The sequence below is a fragment of the Pan troglodytes genome, chromosome 8 (genome assembly GCF_028858775.2).
Source record: "Pan troglodytes isolate AG18354 chromosome 8, NHGRI_mPanTro3-v2.0_pri, whole genome shotgun sequence".
Lineage (NCBI taxonomy): Eukaryota > Metazoa > Chordata > Mammalia > Primates > Hominidae > Pan > Pan troglodytes.
Window position 1 is genome coordinate 99,487,410 of NC_072406.2, and position 18,153 is coordinate 99,505,562.

General features: G+C 38.3%; 1 protein-coding gene across 1 annotated transcript in view; it reads right to left on the reverse strand.

The window, feature by feature from the left end:
* The window catches only part of LOC104008227 (synaptotagmin-15-like), a 78,290-nt gene extending 60,432 nt beyond the window's left edge, over positions 1-17,858 (reverse strand). Inside the window, exons 1-2 of the mRNA XM_063780847.1 lie at positions 17,770-17,858; positions 17,054-17,107 (exon numbers count right to left, since the gene is read on the reverse strand). The gene's annotated coding sequence lies outside the window, so the exon portion shown is untranslated. The remainder of the gene's footprint in view (positions 1-17,053; positions 17,108-17,769) is intronic.
* Positions 17,859-18,153: the final 295 nt, after the last annotated feature.

The window sequence follows — 18,153 nt, forward strand, 5'->3', positions numbered from 1 at the left end:
CAGCAAAACCCAATCCAAAGAAACTACAAATCACAATAAAGTGATACAGGAGCTGAAAGACAAAATAGCCAGTATAATAAAGAACCTAATGGGTCCGACGTAGCTGAATAACACAGTACAAGAATTTCACAATGCAATCACAAGTATTAACAGTAGAATAAACCAAGCTGAGGAAAGAATCTCAGAACTCGAAAACTGGCTTTCTGAAATAAGACAGTCAGACAAAAATAAAGAAAAAAGAATAAAAAGGAATGAACAAAACCTCCAAGAAGTAGGGGATTATGTAAAGAAGCCAAATCTACAAATCACTGGCAACCCTGAAAGGAAGGGGGAGAAAGCAAACAGTTTGGAAAACATATTTCAATATATTGTCCATGAAAACTTCCACAACCTTGCTAGAGAGGACAACAGTCAAATACAGGAAATACAGACAACTCCTGCAAGATTCTACACAGGAAGATCATCCCCAAGACACATAAGTGTCAGATTTTCCAAGGTAAAAATGAAAGAAACAATGTTAAAGGCAGCCAGAAAGAAAAGGCAGGTTACCTGCAAAGGAGATCCCATCAGGCTAACAGTGGACCTCTCAGCTGAAACCCTATAAGCCAAAAGAGATTGGGGGCCTATATTCAACATTCTTACAGAAAACAGTCTTCAACCAATAATTGTATATGCAGCCAAACTATGCTTCCCAAGCAAAGGAGAAATAAGATTCTTTTCAGATAAGCAAATGTTGAAGGAATTCTTTACGACCAGACCTGCCTTACAAGAGATCTCAAAAGAAGCACTAAATATAGAAAGAAAAGATCACTACGATCTAATACAAAAACACACTTAAACACACAGAATAGTGTCACTGTAAAGCAACCACACAAACAAACCAACATAATAATCAGCTAACAACACAATGACAGGATCAAATCCACACATAACAATGATAACTTTGAATGTAAATGGGCTAAATGCTCAACTTAAAAGGCACAGAATGACAAGATGGATAAAAAAGCAAGTCCCAATGGTATGCTGTCTTTAAGAGACCCATCTCACACATAATGACACCAAAAGGCTCAAAATAAAGGCATGGAGGAAAATCTACCAAGCAAATGGAAAACAGAAAAAAGCTGAGGTTGCAATCCTAATTTCAGACAAAACAAACTTCAAAACAACAAAGATCAAAAAAGACAAAGAAGGGCATTACATAATGGTAAAGGGTTCGATTCAACAACAAGATCCAACTATCCTAAATGTATATGCACCGAACACAGGGGCACCCAGATTCATGAAGCAAGTTCTTAGAGACCTACAAAGAGGCATAGACTCCCACACATTAATAGTGGGAGACTTCAACACTCCACTGACAATATTAGACACATAATTGAGGCAGAAAATTAACAAAGATACTCAGGACCTGAACTCAACATTGGACCAAATGGATCTGATAGACCTCTTCAGAGCTCTCTACTCAAAAACAGCAGAATATACATTCTTCCCATCGCCATATGGCATCTACTCTAAAGGCAACTACTTAATTGGACGTAAAACAATCCTCAGCAAATGTAAAATAACTGAAATAATACGAAACACACTCTCTGACCGCAGCGCAATAAAAATAGAAGTCAAAGACCAAGAAAATCATTCAATATCAGGCAATGACATGAAAACTAAACACGCTCCAGAATGGCTTTTGGGTAAATAATGAAGTTAAGGCAGAAATCAAGAAGTTCTTTGAATCTAATGAGAACAAAAATATAACATACCAGAATCTCTAGGACATAGCTAAGGCAGTGTTGAAAGGGAAATTCATAGCACGAAATGCCCACATCAAAAAGTTAGAAAGATCTCAAATTAACAACGTAACAGATGAAGGAATTAGAGAGGCAAGAACAAATCAACCACAAAGCTAGCAGAAAACAAGAAATAACCAAAATCAGAGCTGAAATGAAGGAATTTGAGACACGAGAAACCATTCAAAAGATCAACAAATCCAGGAGTTGGTTCTTTCAAAAAATTAATAAGATAGATAGGCTACTAGCTAGACTAATAAAGAAGAAAAGAGAGAAGATCCAAATAAACACAACTGGAAATGACAAAGGGAATGTTACCACTGACCCCACAGAAATAAAAATAACCACTAGAAACCACTATGCACTCAAACTAGAAAACCTAGAAGAGATGGATAAATTCCTGGACACATACACCCTCCCAAGACTAAACCAGGAAGAAACTGATCCCCTGAATAGACCAATAATGATCTCCAAAAGTAAGTCAGTAATAAATAGCCTACCAACCAAAATAAAGCTCAGGACCTCATGGATTCACAGCTGAATTTTACTATATGTACAAAGAAGAGCTGGTACCATTTCTATAAAAACTATTCCAAAAAACTGGGGAGGAAGGACTCCTCCCTAGCTCATTCTATGAAGCCACCATCATTCTGATACAAAAACTTGGCAGAGACACAACAAAAAAGAAAACATCAGGCCAATATCCTTGATGAACATCAATGCAAAAATCCTCAGCAAAACAATTTCAAACTGAATCCAGCAGCACATCAAAAAGCTAATCCACCATGATCAAATAGACTTCATTCCTGGGATGCAAGGTTGGTTCAACATACACAAATCAATAAATGTGATTCATCACATAAACAGAACTAAAGACAGAAACCACATAATTATCTCAATAGATGCCGAAAACGCTTTAGATAAAATTCAACACCCCTTCATGTTAAAAACTCTCAATAAACTAGGTATTGAAGGAACATACCTCAAAATAATAAGAGCCATGTTTGACAAACCCACAGTCAACATCATACCGAATGGGAAAAGCTGGAAGCATTCCCCTTGAAAACTGGCACAAGACAAGGATGCCTTCTCTCACCACTCCTATTCAACATAGTATTGGAAGTCCTAGGCAGAACAGTCAGGCAAGAAATAGAAATAAAGGGCATCCAAATAGGAAGAAAGGAAGTGAAATTATCTCTCTTTGCAGATGACATTATTCTATATCTAGATAACCTCTTTTTTTTTTTTTTTTTTTGAGACAGAGTGTCACTCTTGTTGCCCATGGTGGAGTGCAGTGGCATGATCTCGGCTCACCACAACCTCCGCCTCCTGGGTTCAAGTGATTCTCCTGCCTCAGCCTCCCAGAGCAGCTGGGATTAGTGATATACACCACCACACCTGGCTAATTTTGCATTTTTCAATAGAGACAGGGTTTCTCCATGTTGGTCAGGCTAGTCTTGAACTCCTGACCTCAGGTGATCCACCCACCTCAACCTCCCAAAGTGCTGGGATTACAGGCGTGAGCCACAACACCTGGCCTATATCTAAAAAACCTTATAGTCTTGGCCCAAAATTTCCTTCAGCTGATAAACAACTTCAGCAAAGTTTCAAAATACAAAATCAACGTACAAAAAACACTAGTATTCCTATACACCAACAACAGCCAAGACAAGAGTTAAATCAGAAAGGCAATCCCATTCACAGAAAGAATCAAATATCTAGGAATATAGCTAACTAGGGAGGTGAAAGACCTCTACAATGAGAATTACAAAGCACTGCTCAAAAATATCAGAGAAGACACAAACAAATGGAAAAACATTCCACGCTCATGGATAGGAAAAATCAGTATTATTAAAATTGCCATACTGCCCAAAGAACTTACACATTCAATGCTATTCCTACTAAAGTGCCAACAACCTTTTTCATGGAACTAGAAAAATCTATTTTAAAATTTATATAGAACCAAAAAGAGCTCAAATAGTCAAGGCAATCCTAAGCAAAAATAACAAAGCTGGAGGCATCATGTTACCTGACTTCAAACTATACTACAGGGCTACAGTAACCAAAACAGCATGGTAATGGTACAAAACCAGGCACATAGACCAATAGAACAGAATAGAGAGCCCAGAAATAAGGCCACACACCTACAATAATCTGATCTTCAACAAAGCTGGCAAAAACAGGCAATGGGGAAAAGACTCCCTGTTCAATAAATGGTGCTGGGGTGACTAAGTAGCCACATGCAGAAGATTGAAGCTGGACCCCTTCTTTATACCATTTACAAAAATAAACTCAAGATGGATTAAAGACTTAAATGTAAAACCCAAAACTATAAAAACTCTGGAAGACAACCTAGGCAATACCATCTTGGACATAGAAACAGACAAAGATTTCATGACAAAGACACCAAAAGCAATTGCAAGAAAAGCAAAAATTGACAAGAGGGATCTAATTACTCTTAAGAGCTTCTGCATAGCAAAAGAAATTATCAACAGAGTAAAGAGACAACCTACAGAATGGGAGATAATTTTCAAACTGTGCATCTGACAAAGGTCTAATATCCAGCATCTATAAGAAACTTAAACAATATTACAAGAGAAAAACAACCCCATAGAAAGTGGGCAAAGGACCCCTTAGAAAGTGGGCAAAGAACATAAACAGACACTTTTCAAAAGAAGGCATACATGTGGCCAAGAAGCACATGAACAAAAGCTCAATATTACTGATCATTAGAGAAATGCAAATCAAAACCACTATGAAGATACCATCTCACACCAGTCAGAATGGCTATTACTAAACAGTCAAAAAAAAAAAAAAACAAAAAAACAAAAAAACAAAACCAGATGCTGGTGGTGAGGTTACAGAGAAATGAGAACATTTATATGCTGTTGGTAGGAGTGCAAATTAGTTCAACCATTGTGGAAAGCAGTGTGGTGATTCCTCAAAGAGCTAAAAGCAGAAGTACCATTTCACCCAGCAATCCCATTACTGGGTATATACCCTGAAGAATATAAATCATTCTACCATAAAGACACATGCATGCAAATGTTCATCTTGGCTTGGTTTCTCATTCTTTTGTTCACTTTTCGGAGTCATTTTCCTACCATTCATTTGTGCATGCAGTGTCTGAATTTCAGATAACAAACTCCTATGTGCTTTCTGGAGGCATTCCATAGCTGCTTGATATTCAACAGCACTATTCACAATAGCAAAGACATAGAATCAACCTAAATGCGCATCAACAACAAATTGGATAAAGAAAATTGGGTACATTTATACCATGGAATACCGTGCAGCCATAAAAAAGAATGAGTTCATGTATTTCGTGGGAACGCGGATGGTGCTGGAGGCTATTATCGTTAGCAAACTAACACAGAAACAGAAAACCAAATACCACATGTTCTCACTTATAAGTGGAAGCTAAATGATGAGAACTTACAAATGCGAAGAAGGAAACAGACACTGGGGTCTACTTGAGGGTGGAGGGTGGGAGGAGGGAAAGGAGAAGAAAAGATAGCTATTGGGTACTGGGCTTAATACCTGGGTGATGAAGTAATCTGTACAACAAACCCCCATGACATGAGTTTACCTATGTAACAAACCTTCACATGTACCCCCGAACCTAAAATAACAGTTTTTTAAAAATAATCAATATTGTCCCAGTCCTCCATTTTACAGATATGAAAGTTGTGATTAAAATGTGATTAATGTCACAGAAATACTAGGAAAGCCAAGCTTCTAACAGTCATTCCAGGGTCATGGCCAGGGTGTCAAATCCTATGTCACTGCACAGTATTACTATAACAACAAAGTGTCCCTTTCCTGACTTCCTATTCCCCATTCTTGATCCAGCATCTTTGGGATCCATTTCCAGGCATTTTCTCTGGGGTCCTGCTGGCCTAAGTCAGCCAGATCCTGCAGTGCCTTTGCCATATGATCCTCCCCTCCCTTAACAGACACTGTACTTACCCAGTTGGATTATACTGAAACTTAGTCCTCATACTGTCTGGTATCGGGGAGAAAAGTGGGGGTAGATTCTGAGCAGGACCAACATTGTTTTGTAAGACACTTGACTTACTCGAAGCTTATAGTTTTCAAGCAAGGAGAAGGTCTTCCATCTTCCAGCAAGGGAGTGGGCCACCTCTGTAGGCCCAGATATTCCGGAGAAGCTGGGAGGCCAAGGTCCTTAAGTGTGTCTAATAAGTTTCCCCATTCCAATTCTCATGTTCCCACTTTTTTCCAATCAGGACCCTGATTCTCTTGAAGGAGACTTACACAGGCTGAGAATTAATCTTCTCTGGCGTTCTGCCACTCATAAGTACAGGCTGCACCTGGGCTTCAGTTCAGTTGGCCTTCTGGCTGCCAGTGATGAGGGACTTTTTAAAGGCTTCCATGGAGGCCCTTTGACTCTCACACTTGGGTTTAAATTGGTGGTTAATAGATTTGATCCCGGCATCTATACTTAGTGTATCAATGGTGCTTAGCAATACCCTCCCAATTCAATAATCTTTCAAGTTACTTTTCCACTGTACTCTCAAATACTAGATACATCACAGAAGTTAATGCATTCGCTTCTACTCATATGCTGTCCTGGTTCACTACAAGTAAAATTGTTAGCAATTTCACTGCAGGAGCACATCTGAGACTATCTCCAGGGAAGAGATTCTGATGGAACCACTGGTGAGTGAGCAAACTCCAGAATCCCATCCTTAGACTCAGGTGTATATAACTACTACTGCTATCAACTGTCTTAGATTGGGCTCTTGCAGCTGACCCTGAGAATTAGATTCCTGTCCAAGTGATTGCCTGAGGGAGTGCTCTCAGAAGAAATCTGAACAGCGAGGAAGGAAGCAGAATAGGACAGGAAAAGAAGCTGGGAAAGATATGGGTTTAGCTGAAGTCTAGCCTCAGTCTGATCCCACAGGGAGTTCTGGAGCCTCAGTTCTGTACACCCATATCAATCAGTCATTGGCTGTGAGCTACCCATGGGGGAAGGCTGTTACCTTCCAGGCATTTTCTGAAATTGTTGGCTTGAATGGAATCCTCAGGGAAAGAGTGCGAACTATTAGCAGCCGACACTCTCAGCAGCTAAGGGATGACTACACCAGCTCATTGAAGAGATTCTGGACAGGACACCAACAGCATCTTCAGTAAAGATGTACTTCAATGGTAAGAACACTGAACCCAGAAAGAAGGAGTCACATGCAAGAAGAAATGGTGGACCAAGAAATGTATAAACATCTGGCTGTATCTGAATAAGCACTCTTATACACAACAATAATGGGGAACAATGGCTAATTTGGAGATGGAGGGTATTTAAAAGGCAGAATTTAAACAATAAACATTAATAAGGAATATGGGGTAATTAGTATTGAAAGTTTCTAAAGCCCTTGTATTTTTGAGGTGAAGGGTAAATATATTAATTAAATTTAGATTTTATTATGTCAAGTTATACTTGTAAAAATTTAATGGAGCTCCCAGATGTAGGGAGTAAATTAAACATATGCATCAAATTTGGTCCTCCCCAAATCCAGTTAATTTGTCAGTGAATTTTTTTAAGTCCTGGGCCATGGGAAAATAAACAATCATAACACAATTTTGGAAAACTGGATGAGTGAGAAAAGACTTAGCAGAACTCCCAAATTAAAGTACTAAACCAGCAGCAGGAAAGCCAAGAAGCAACTTGTTTTACACTCAAGAGCCTTCAAGTGTCAGGAATTGGCAGCATCAGATTCTTCTGGAAGTGTGGTGAAGAGGAGAGACTAAAATGAGAATGATGCGTTGAAAGTTTATTTAAGAAGCAGTCAGATCACTAGATCCTTTCCAATCATGAAAAGGTACACTACCGCTTCTATTTCCCTTCTCTTTCCCAGGAAGCATATTCACAGGAGAGAGAGAACAGGTTTCCTGCTTGGGGATCCCAAGCAGAGTTGAAGTTGGGAGCACTGTACTGAACAAAGCCAGCTTAAGAAAATGCATGCATATTGAATGCCCACCTCTCTCTATCCCACTATCTCGCTTGACCCAGATCCAAAATAGTAGTAGCAGACTTTGACTCTTCTGACAGGAGATTGGAAGAATCTTACCTGATCAGTCCAGGAGGAAAACCTGAATGCGGTAACATCAGGATTCCCTAACTAAGCTGTCCAGAACTTACCATCTTCACCAAAACAAGAAATTAAACCAATAAAGTGGAAGATCAGGGCAACACACCCAGGACATACACCCAGGTTGGGAGACACATGTAGGAGAGTAAGACAGTGAGGCCGGAATGATGATGAGGGAAAGCCCCAAAATGACAGCTTTATGTCTTATGCATCAGGCATAAAGACCAATAGGCCATCAGAAGAATGAAGCATATTTTGTCAGGAAGATGAAAGCAATGCATCTTAGTATCTTAAGAGAAGATTTAGAGAACTGGTAAATAATTTGGGATTAAATTAGTGATAACTACATAGAAAACTAAGCAAATGGTAAAACAAGATAATTAGCTCCAGGGCAAGCAAAAAGCTGCTCAGGAAAGAAAAATTTATGATAGTTTCCTACATGGCTCAGCTGTGAACAGTTTGTGCATAGTTATATTAATGTAAATATATTGCTTGATATCAAACGCAAACATAATATGACTGTATTGTGAGGGCGTGAAGAGGAAAGAAGGCACATATATGGTGGGAGCAGTCATTTTCTAGAGTGGGAAGTCAATAGATAATACCAAAAACTGGAAAATTGAGAAATATAAGAAATTGAGAAATGAATGTTTTTTAGAGACATGGAAGTAGATACCAACATGACCAGTAAAAGAAATGTAAATGATTGTTTCAGGGGAAGGAAGGAGGGATATAAGGCTCATGAGGAAGTATTTGATATTTTCAACTATGAGTTCTTAAAATTTTTGGTGAAATAAAATCTAAATATAAAAACAAAGATGGAATGGGAATATAATGAAATATTCAACTAAAAATATTTTAATGGCAACTACTGAAAGAATGCCAAGAAAATATATAATTTCCAAACCAGTATGAGGAGAAAAAAGAAAAAGAGAAAAAAATAAAACACTTCAGTAATCCCTTAGAAAACAGGAAAGAAGAATGGAAGAAGCAAAGCAGAAGCTTGGTAATAAAGAAAAGAAAAAAAAAGTAAAAGAGGCTGAGCACAGTGGCTCATGCCTGTAATCCAATACTTTGGGAGGCTGAGGTGGGCAGATCACTTGAGCCTCGGAGTTCAAGACCAGCCTGGACAAGATGGTGAAACCCCGTCTCTACAACAAATACAAAAATTAGCCAGGTGTGGCAGCTCGCGTCTGTAGTCCCAGCTACTTGGGAGGCTGGGGTGGGAGGATTGCTTGAGCCTAGGAAGTAAAGGCTGCAGTGAGCTGAGATTGTGCCACTGCACTTCAGCCTGGGCAACAGAGCAAGACCCTGTCTCAAAGAAAGGAAGGATGGAAGGAAGGAAGGAAGGAAGGGAGGAAGGGAGGGAGGAAGGAAGAAAAAGGAAGGGAAGAGGGACGGAAGGACAGAAGAGAGAAAGAGAGAGAGAGTGAGATTCAACTAAGGTAACCAGGCAAGCTTTGGAAGAGAAGTGTAAGAAGAAGAAAGGGATTTTAAAGAATGTGTGGATAAGTGTGACAGTCTTCAGCCAAACAAACTGATTCCCAGCAGTCAAAGACAAGTACTCAAGCACTGCAGGGCCATGAGGACCTTGAGAAAAAGGAAAGGTGGTAAGGAAATCACTCAGAGTGGGCCCTGGGTGCTGGCCAATAGGTGGTGCTGTCTGTATGGACAGCGATGTTGTCATCCAGAGCAGCAACACAGTGGAAAGGAAATCCAAAGCTTAATGAGCCATTCACATATAAGAACCTTTGCCAGCTAAGTGTTCATAATTTGAGAATTACATATATTTCAGTATTCATTATATGACTCAAGATTTCAATATTTCAATATTCAATCTACACAACTGATATGGTTTGGCTCTGTGTCCCCACCCAAATCTCATTTCAAATTGTAATCCCCACATGTTAGAGGAAAGGCTTGGGGGGAGGCGATTGGATCATGGCGGTGGATTTCTCTCTTGCTGTTCTCATGATAGTGAGTAAGTTCTCAAAAGATCTGATAGTTTTAAGGTGTGGCAATTCCCCCCTTGCTCTTTTACTCTCTCTTGCCACCATGTAAGATGTGTCTTGCTTCTCCTTCACCTTCTGCCATGATTGTAAGTTTCCCCAGCCCTGCAGAACTGTGAGTCAATTAAACCTCTTTTTCTTTATAAATTACCCATTCTCAAGTAGTTCTTTATAGCACTGTGAAAATACAATAACCAACACTTATACAATAACCAACACTTAACTTGTATTAATGATATACCCCTATTAAGCAAAAGGATTTCTTGAGTGAAGTAAACCCAATAACCAGTATTTCTTTTCAAAAACATCTATAAAAATACTAGGTTTCTATAAAATTTTCCAGATACCACTTGATAGTCATTCAATTGAACATTGAATATGCTTTGTCTCAATTTCCAACATTCAAGATAAATATTTTTTCTATTTTATTACCTTTTTCATTTTATCATTAAAATTATTATATCATATTTTTTCATTTTTAAAGAGAGAGTATTTCAGTCACTTTATAAATTAAGTAAGTTTTTGCTGGCCAATTTGGAAAACTAAACAACTATTTTAAAAGAGGAAAACGTACACCAGAATCAACAAGTAAAAATTGAATGTCATTTTTATTACTATTTTTACGTATAAGAATTATAGAAATATTTGGTTATTTCAATTCCCTATGTGTATAACTCATCACAATTTGATAAGGAGATAGGTTTAAGTGTATGTGTATATAAAAAGAGACTGAAAGGAAAAAGATAAGTAGTTATCTCTGATTGGTTGTTGGGATTAGCTATATTTTCCAAATACTCTAGAATGAATATGTATTACTTTTGTATTATTAATTGGGTTAGGGATTAAAAAAAAATTAGACCTGTATGTTAAAGTTGAACCAGCATCGTCAGGAAGGATATAAAAATCACCTGCCAAACAATGTCCATTTCAATTTACTTTATGTCCTTTCTAGGACCACTGTGAGCAGTTGTAGGTACCTGTGAGAGTGCTCAATGTAAAAAAAAATTTCTCTTACCCTAAATTGGGTTAATGATAAGTGTCTGAAGAAGATGTAGATCTAGCATATAAGACCTTCTAGAGAAATTTAAAGACATCAGGAATGAAGGCTGCAGAGGAGTACTTTGGAAAAAAAGTTTAGTAATGAAAAGCAATATGAATTGTTTTAGAAATACCGTGACTTGGAGACATGGGAAGTGTATCAAACAGAAGTCGAGGACAGACATAAATGAAGTGACTTGCTTTCAATACGACAGATGTCCAAGACGGAAAAATGTCACCCAGGGCAAGAAAATGACTCAGGCTGGAATAAAGAAACTAGCTGCAGAGAGAATAATTTAATCAGGAAATCGAAGGCAGGTACAGTCGCTCACGCCTGTAATCCCGGTGACTCCAGAGCCTGAGGCAGGAGGATTGCTTGAACCCAGGAGTTTGAGGCTGCAGTGAGCTATGATTGCACCACTGCACTCCAGCCTGGGCAACAGAGTAAGACCTCATCTCTACCAAAAACAAACAAACAAACAAACAAACAAAACACATAGGGAACCAAGTGGAAGACTTAGGATCTATTGTCTTCTTTTATCTCAAGCTGGTGGAAATAGCTCTGCATTTAAAGGTAGAAATAAGGATGGAGCAGATAGACAACCCAAAACTAAGAGTCATAACTATAAAATACCTAAATACATATTAATTTTCACCAAGCTAAAGCGAAAAATGAAATGTTCAATACTATCTATGCTGTATTTGTATGTATGGGATATGGTGTGTGGTGGATACTGGGCTGGGCCCTTGAAACTATGAGGCTAATAACACTGAGAAGGGAAGATGGGAGAAAAAGCAGTATGGGAGGTCTTAAAGTCTTGGTAACTTCAGAAATGTGCTAGGATTTGTGGGCAGCAGATATTTCAAAACATTAAGTAAAGAACACTGGAGTTAAAGGCATGGAGCTTCAGAAAGTTATTAGCACTGATAGCCAACCACGGTGGTGGGTGCCTGTAGTCTCAGTTACTTGGGAGGCTGGGGTGGGAGGATTGCTTGAGCCCAGGAGTTCAAGGCTGCAGTGAGCTATGATCGTATCACTGCACTCCAGCCTGGGTGACGGAGACCCCATCTTTAAAACAAAACAAAACAAAACAAAACAAAGATAAGAAGAAAAGAAAGTTACTGGCACTGAGAGCCAGACAGATGCCCAAAGTAAGAGCCCATTAAGAATTTCCACCATGAGATAACTGGAACAGTAATTTTCACATTAAAAATAGCTTTCTTCCTGCACTTAAAGGGATGGTTCGAGGAAGCAGATTCTAAAGGAGAGGTGAAAAAGAAGACATGCTCTGGATGTTTGGAGATACAGCTATAAGCCAACATCCTCGGCAAGCCCTGTACCACCCCAATGCCACCACTCCCTGTTCCGGTGGGTAGACATGGGTGGGAGCAGCATGAGTGATTACAGTTAGGGGGCTAATATCACCATCTTTATTTCATCATGTCTCCAACATCCTGAGAAGGACATAGTGGCCACTATCCCTCAACCAGAGAAACTGATGAGTGCAGTAGGAACCTGCTTTGGAGGGTTCACATTGGGACTCATCAATGTGGAAGGTAAAAATCTGAAGATACAATTGAAATCTAGATAGCCTTGAATGGTATGGACAAGGAGACATAAAATCTGCTTACTAAATCAGAATAATAAGATGAAAGGTCAATAATAAGCATAGAAAGGTCAATAATGGAATAATAATAGTAGAGGTCATCCCTAGAAGGTTGAAAACATTTTCAAGTAAATATAAGAAACTCCTTATTGTAAGTAGTAGTGCAGGCTGGAAAAATATACTTATTTAGTTCAAATCATGTGACGGGCACTAGGAACAAAGTTAGTCCCTGCCCTCACAGGGTTCAAGGTCTAAATGGAATAATAGATATGAAATAACTCAACAAGTAAATAGCTCAGCTGTTGGAAATCAAACAAGGAGAAGAAAAGAAAAAGGACATAGTGCTATAAAAGAAAATCTTTATAAAATTCAAAACCATTTAAAATATGTTGCCATTGATTTCCTTATTAATAGGTTTTAATACCTCCATCTTTCTCTAATAGTTTTCAGTTTATTAGAAATAGTATGTGAACTTTTTAGATTAAAAATTTCCAGCATAGATTTATCACTTATTATATCCTTTTATTCCTTGAAATGGGTGATTGTCAGGCAGAAATTTAGGACAAAGGAGTTGGAAAATATTCATGAGACTCAGGAACAAAGCTATTACTCCAACTGTAAGGTTTCATTATAAGCACGTAAATATAGTTCAAAGTTACCACATCTGTAAACTCAAAAATGCTGCTCACTTGGCTGGATCCAATCAATATTTGCTAATCATTATTTTAGTTATTCTTCATATAGACAGGCGCTTTGCTTCTTAGAAGAAATCACTGTCCATAACCAAAAAAAAAACTTAATTGTGAAATGGTTTTATTTAAAACAGTCTTTTCTGGTTATTGAACATTTCATATGAATAAATTAATCTTCATGCATATGATAGCTTATCTGAAATAGCTTCCCAATTCTTTAAAATACCAAAGGCTTCTTTTCTCAGAATAAGGCATTTTGCTATCACGTGGTTTATTAGCAGAATAGGAAAATTAATCTTATTCTAAGCAAAAGCAGAAATATAATTAGCCAAACCAAGAAAAGTGTGACATTTGCCCATGAACTCTTCATTCAGATGATATATCTATTTTGGGAACTCATGAGACAGAAGCAAGACAAAAATATGAGAAGATATTAGGTTTCTCTAACTATTGTTCAAAATTAGAAAATGGATGTGGCTTTTATGTTGACTCTTTCAATACCTATATGAAGATAGTTAAAGGATGTATGAAATTAAAAAGCGACATCAGTGATTATTAGTAACTACTTCACAGGAAGCAAACAGGAGTATCATTGTAGTTAGTGGTATGTGAATGACTGATTCTACTGGTTTATCTTCACGCTCTCGCCTCTTCTCTTTAACTCCACGCAGTACATAGTATGGGATTATCTTTACCACATGCCCCTAGAGATTCTGTTTCACTTCACTCAGAACCTAGAAACCACTTGCTCCAAAACTTGAAAAATATTAAGAGCTGATGTCCCCAGACTGCTCCTCAACCTTGAACTCGAACCACTAAGCTCCAGGATAAATTCGTATAAAATGATTTTGCTTAAAGTTTCATGTGGGTCTAAATTTGCTGGGAGAGAAAGTCTTTTGTTTGTATTTTCGCACATTGAGAATATTTACCATGATTATTACACTGAAGAGCCTAACTATTCATTTACCCCATTTTTAAGATGTAGTAAAGACATTTTCCTCTGTGGAGGAAGCTATTGTGCAAGATTTTATCACGTATTGGCGGAAAATTTGAGTGTCTGAATTTTGTTTCACACATGTGTTCAGCTTCGCATGTGTATTTCTGTGTGCATATAGAACATAGAAAAGAGTCTAGATTAGAAGATAATGTACTGACCATGTTCAAAGTGATTATTTCATCACGCAGGTAATAAGCATAGTACTCCATAGGAAGTTTTTTGATTCTCTCCCTCCTCCCAGCCTCCACCCTCAAGTAGGCCATGGTGTCTCTTTTTCCGCTTTTTGTGTTCATGTGTTCTCATGGTGTATCTCCCACTTATAAGTGAGAGCATGCAGTATCTGGTTTTCTGTTTCTTCATTAGTTTGCTTAGGATAATGGCCTCTAGCTCCATCCATATTGCTGCAAAGGACATGATCTTTTTCTTTTTTATGGCTGCTTAGTATTCTGTGGTGAATATGTACCATATTTTCTTTATTCAGTCTACTACTGATGGGCATATAGGTTGATTCCATGTCTTTGCTATTGTGAATAGTGCTGCAATGAACATACATGTGCATGTGTTTTTATGGCAGGATGATTTACATTCCACTGGGTATATGCCCAATAATGGGATTGCTGGGTTGAACGGTAATTCTATTTTAAGTTTTTCAAGGAATTGCTACGCTACTTTTCACAATGGCTGAACTAATTTACATTGCCACCAGCAGTGTATAAGTGTTACAAAAGATTATTTATGAAGACAGAGATTATATGGGAGTATTCTTTTCTTTAGTATGTTCCTCTTTATTTTCTAGATTTTTTTGCAGTGAGCATACCTTACTTCATGATGAGGAAAAAAACTGTTATTTCTCCAAAATGACTGAGCAGTTTGTATGAACACAATACTGCAATAAGTAATTACGGGAATTAAAAAAAAACTTTTTTCTTTTTTGGAGCTTTCAATATTCACAAATAAATTGACGCTATGTGATAATATTTGTATTGCCTGTTATGTATCAGATACTTCTCCCATTTAATTTCACATACTCTATCTCCTTTAATCCAAATATAGAGAATACAGGTAAATCCACTCCATGTTATTGTAAATAATGTTGACAATGAACATAGAGATGCATATTTTATAATAGTAAGTTACAAACACAAGGTAAAAATAGGCAGACAGAAAGCTATGCATAAAGACTAAAGGGAAAGCAGTCTAGATAGTGAATATTTTTTTCTACCTACTAAATTTACTAGTAGGAGCATGTATCCTTCCCATAATGGGAGAAAAAAAGAACTTTTAATGATTTTTAACATATATGACAGCCATGGAACAATTCTGTGCTAACTTTGGGGTACTTATGTGCAGCATATTGGACATTTAGTGAAAAGAGAGACCACTGTGAGATGATGAAGCTGGAGAAGGCTTCAAGAAGCAATGCAGGGCTCCCTGAGTACTTTAAAGGAAGGGCAAGTTTCTTTAAGAATGTGGAAGGAGGACAAGGAGGACGTTATAGAAAGAAAATAACTTGTACAATAGCAACAAGAACTGGTCCATTTATAAAACAGGAGCTTGCTCAGGTGGTGGCTGTGAGGATTAAGTAAGTTGGTGCACCTGGCATCATGCCTGGATGAAAGGTGCTCAGGAAATATTAGCCATCATGATGATGGTGCTGATGAGAATGGAGAAGAGGGATGAATTCAAGACACAGTCCAAAGGACTAAATGGTGAACTTGTTCACAGTCTGGTTCCTTGAATAGAAATAAAAGTGCCAAATAGGCCTTCATTGTTTCTCTCCCAAGAGGGCAGAAGGAGAGTGCCCGTGTCAGAAGGGGAACAGGCTGGGGAGCTGGGCAGCAGGGGTAGGTGATGAGACAAGTTTGGGACACTCAGAGTTAAAAGTTTGGGAGGTAAAGGAAGTGTGGCCAGTGAGGCGGAGAACACAGAGGTGGCATCAGAGAAACAAGAGAGGGAAGATTTTTCAGGGATGTCATCAACTCTTCAGCCAGCGGAATGCAGGCGGAGTTGAAGAAGTGGAAAGAGAAGTCCCCCAGTGCTATACTAATTGTGTCACCAATTAAAGCACCCTGCTTTCCCTATTCTTGCATCTAATTGCAGTAGGCTACCAAGAAACCAGTTCATTCTGTGCTCAATTTGCTGTTCTGCTTAAAGGGACTTAAACTTGATACCTGAAGGCCAATTGCTACGGGCCATTACATTTATTTCCTTCCAGGCATTGTATGTAGATAAGCAATTAAATGAGGGAAAAGAAGTTGAGAGTCATTTATCATGGAGAAAAAAAAAAAAAAAACCATTGAACAAGGCTGTACAAGCAAACCTATTTAGATTGAAGAAAACATAACGTTTAATTCTCAGAAACAAATGCAAGCATCGGTCCAAGTCTTCCTTCCCAAACCTCTGTCATTTAGGGATTGAGAAGCTGAGCTGGGTGAAAGGTTGAATAGAAAACAAAAAGGAAAGCTAGAAACATGCTGAGCTCATGGAGATGCAGCTTCTTCTGTAGCTCCTAAAGCCCAGCTGAGGTATCATCTAATGAGAATTCTCTCTATGCCAGGCACTGCGCTAAGCATTTCACATCATTAACCAATGTGAGTTTTAGGCAACCCCGAAGCAGGCAGTCTGTTCATCCCAATTGCAGCTGAGGAAACAGGGTGAGTGAGGCCAAGCAGCTGGCCCAAGGTCCCCTGCCTGATAAGTGGCACAGCCTGCAGCCCTGCCAGGTGGTCCTGCTAACCAAGCCGGCGCTTTTCTGTCACCATGCCGTATCGCCTCCTGTACTATCAAAATGTACTATCAAAATGTACTATCAAATTTACCTCAAAAGAAAACCCTCTGTCTTCTGAGAAGCTCCGGAAGGTCCAACACGTTGCCTGCCAACAAAAAAACATGAAGAGTTAAAAATTAGCTATCGTACGTAAATTATTAGCCATTTACATTGTATGTAAATTACGTTTCATTAAACTTTAAAAATTAGAAAAAGATTTTCTTCTGGTAGATTTCCTTAAAAAAGTGTTACCTTTAAGTTTTACACTTAAGTGACCCATGTTATCTGTTTTCATGAATAATTTTCCTAATAGAAAATTATTATGTGGAAAACTATGACGGTAGCGGGTGGCAATTTAGGATAAAAAGTGATCCAGTGAACTCAGGACAGCGAACTCTTTCTAACTGCGCACAAATATAACTGTCTATTCTCTTCCTGGTGGCATCAACTCAAAATTTCAGTTCATTCATTTATTCAGCAAATATTTATAAACCAAATGAACCATATGAAATCGCCATTCTTGTAGGTCAAAAATGGTCATATGTGGGTAATTCCAAATAGTTCAACCTAATATGAAGAACCCTCTGTGTGGTAGAATAGATAATATCATGGGAGCTGGGAATATAGTGTTGCATAAATGGACCAAGGTCCTGCCTTTATCTTGCTACATTCTGGTGGTCTAAGACATAAACAAGCAAAAAGATACATTAACAAAATTATCCCAAATTGTGATAAGAAATAAACAGGATAAAATAATTAATAACTTACTTGAGGTGAATTGAAAGCTACACTGAATAAAGAGATCAGAAAAAGTAAGGTGGATGGAACATCAGAGGAAGATCATTCCAGACAAGGGGAGAGGCAGGTTGAACGTCCATGAAGCAGATTGAAACTCCTTAGCAGGGCCCTGCTGAGTGAGGGGACTTGTTATTAGGGGAGTTCAGAGAAGTAAATGGAAGTGAGTTTTGTAGGGCTTCAAGGACCCTGACAAAGAGTTTGAATTTTATTCTAAGTTAAAAGAAAGTCACTGAAGGCTTTTTGCCTAAAGAGTTGACATGATTCAGTTAATGTATTAAAATATAACTTATGGTGATGGGTACAGTGGCTCAAACCTGTAATCCCTGCTAGTTGGGAGGTTGAGGCAGGAGGTTT